We start from the raw sequence: 2,726 nt of genomic DNA on the forward strand, positions 1-2,726 counted from the left end.
TGTTGGGATAAAAACGGTTACGACGAAGTTAATATCCAAATCTCCGCAAAATACGAATATGTCTTTCCGCAACAAATCAAGCTCGGTCAAGAGAACGTCGCAACGTATGTTCCAGAGATAAAACTTCGTTCGAATTCAAACATAAGCCATCGGAAACATACCCAGACCAGTTACGGATAGGTCTGAGTATGACGATCGGAACACGGACGAACCAATCTCGGTCATTACGCAACTACCACACATGCACGCTATCCGGTCGCTACGTAGCGACCGAGCGTCTGTTCCGCTAGGTTGCTACGTAGCGACCGAGCTCGAGCCAAAGCTCGGTCGGTCCGTAGCGACCGAGCATCTGTTCCGCTTGGTCGCTACGTAGCGACCAAGCTCGAGCCAAACCTCGGTCGCTACGTAGCGACCGAGCGTCCGTTCCGCTCGGTCGCTACGTAGCGACCGAACTCGAGCCAAAGCTCGGTAGCTACGTAGCGACCGAGCGTTCGTTCCGCTCGGTCGCTACGTAGCGACCGAGCTCGAGCCAAAGTTCCGTCGCTATGTAGCGACCGAGTGTCCGTTCCGCTCGGTCGCTACGTAGCGACCGAGCTCGAGCCAAAGTTCCGTCGCTATGTAGCGACCGAGTGTCCGTTCCGCTCGGTCGCTACGTAGCGACCGAGCTCGAGCCAAAGTTCCGTCGCTATGTAGCGACCGAGTGTCCGTTCCGCTCGGTCGCTACGTAGCGACCGAGCTCGAGCCAATGCTCGGTCGCCACGTAGCGACCGAGCGTCCGTTCCGCTCGGTCGCTATCTAGCGACCGAGCTCGAGAGAAAGCTCGGTCGCTACGTAGCGACCGAGCATCCCTTCCGATCGGTCGCTACGTAGCGACCAAACTCTTCCAAAACGTCGATACGACATTAGTCCATGTATTCTCGTCTACCCTTCGATGCTATCTCCCGAAGACCGTAGCGAACCCATTTCATGTTTCCCGCCATTCTAAGTCATCGATCAAACTTTACGGTAAAAACCGCGGAAAGCTCGTTCTTTATCGAAAGAAGCCGTAATAAAAGCTTCGAGCCATAAGACGGCCCAAAGGGACCTAAGACATGACTCGAGGCCCAACTTACGATTTCTTAACCAACAGCCCCTAAACCGCATGACGGTTTACGTTTGGTTCGCAAAGGAAAGATAAATGTCAAGTTTCCGCGGATAAATACGAAATTTTGAAGAAAATTACGAAGATCGGAAAAAATGGAGATATTCCATTTTTACGCTATGACGGCTTAAGGGAAGAAGATGAAAAGCGCAAACCGACCTAGGAGCCAGTATATAAGGAGTCCTATGCGAGAAGCATAGGAGGGAGATTTTTCTCAGAGCAAACTTAGCACTTAGGGCAATTAGGCAACTTTCCGTTTTTGTTATTTGAGCTGCGACTCAATTAGGTTTAGCCGTCTTAGGGTTGTTAGAACTAGGAATCTCGCCGACAGCTCTCGAGCCCAGGCTTATACCTTGTTGTACACGCTCACACGCAAATTCAGAATAAGAATTCTCTTTGCTCTCTTTTTACAATTTCATATAATTTATCGTTGTTATCTCGTGTTCTGATTGCTTAGCGTGTGGTATTAGCAGATATCCGGGACCTCTGGAAAACTAGGGTTCTCCTACTTTCCTAATTTAAACGGAAATCGACAGTGCAAATTTCGGTTCCTACAGTTTGGCCCTAGAAGGAGGGGGATACCGGATCAATCTAATTCTCAACCACATCACGCTCAACCAGACATGTCAACTGACGATGCGGATAACGTGCAGACTCCTTTTAACGGAAGCAGTGGCACTGATATCCACACTCCCGCAGTGGACGTGTCCGCGGCCAACGCACCAGCCAACGCCGCGGCGCTCGAGGAGTTTAAAAAGATGTTCGCCACATACGAAAAAAGGTTGGAAGAACAGGATAAGCTCGTGATCACCTTGACCAAATAAGTTGAAACTTTAACGGCAAGGATTCGATCAATCCGCCCCCGCGGAACCACTAAAGTCCGCTGGAAAAGACTCAACTTCGCAACCCCACTCAACAGGCCTGGAGCCGCGCAGGAACGACCTTCGGGTCAAAACCCTAGCGAGAAATCTCTCGTCGAAAAGGGGAACCCTGAAAGTCCTCTGCCTCCCGCGAAAGATTCGGATGATAACGAAGTCGAGCACGTCGACCTGGATCCTAGCGATGTTTCCGACGATACCGATGAGGACGTCGACAGACATCCAAGAAGGACCAGAAGCCGATCTGCTCGGGAAAGCTCTCTGTATGACAAACTGATATCGTGAGAGGAGGAAGTCCTCTATTGGAACGAACAAGAAGAGCTGGCTGAAAAGCAAACCGGGCTCACTTGCAGTAAACGCCGACAGGCTCGGAAACTTGCTGACGAGACGTCGGATATCCGCGATCTTCGCGACTATATCACCAAGACTGCGACAGAAGTAAGAGCCGTGAAATCCCAAATCCATCACGCTACCAGCGCTGCATCCGAGATCGACAGGCTGCTGGAAGGGGCTCGGAAGACCCCCTTCACCACTCGCATCTCAGATATGAGGGTATCTGATCCGGGAAAACTCAAAGTACCGAAGTATGATGGTACGACCGATCCGAAGGCACACCTTCAGACTTTCCACATCACGATGGGAAGAGCGAGGCTGAAGGACGGCGAAAAAGACGCCGGCTACTGCCGCCTGTTCGTCGAGAATCTGGA

The sequence above is a fragment of the Brassica oleracea genome, chromosome C5, assembly GCF_000695525.1.
Source record: "Brassica oleracea var. oleracea cultivar TO1000 chromosome C5, BOL, whole genome shotgun sequence".
Taxonomy (NCBI): Eukaryota; Viridiplantae; Streptophyta; class Magnoliopsida; order Brassicales; family Brassicaceae; genus Brassica; species Brassica oleracea.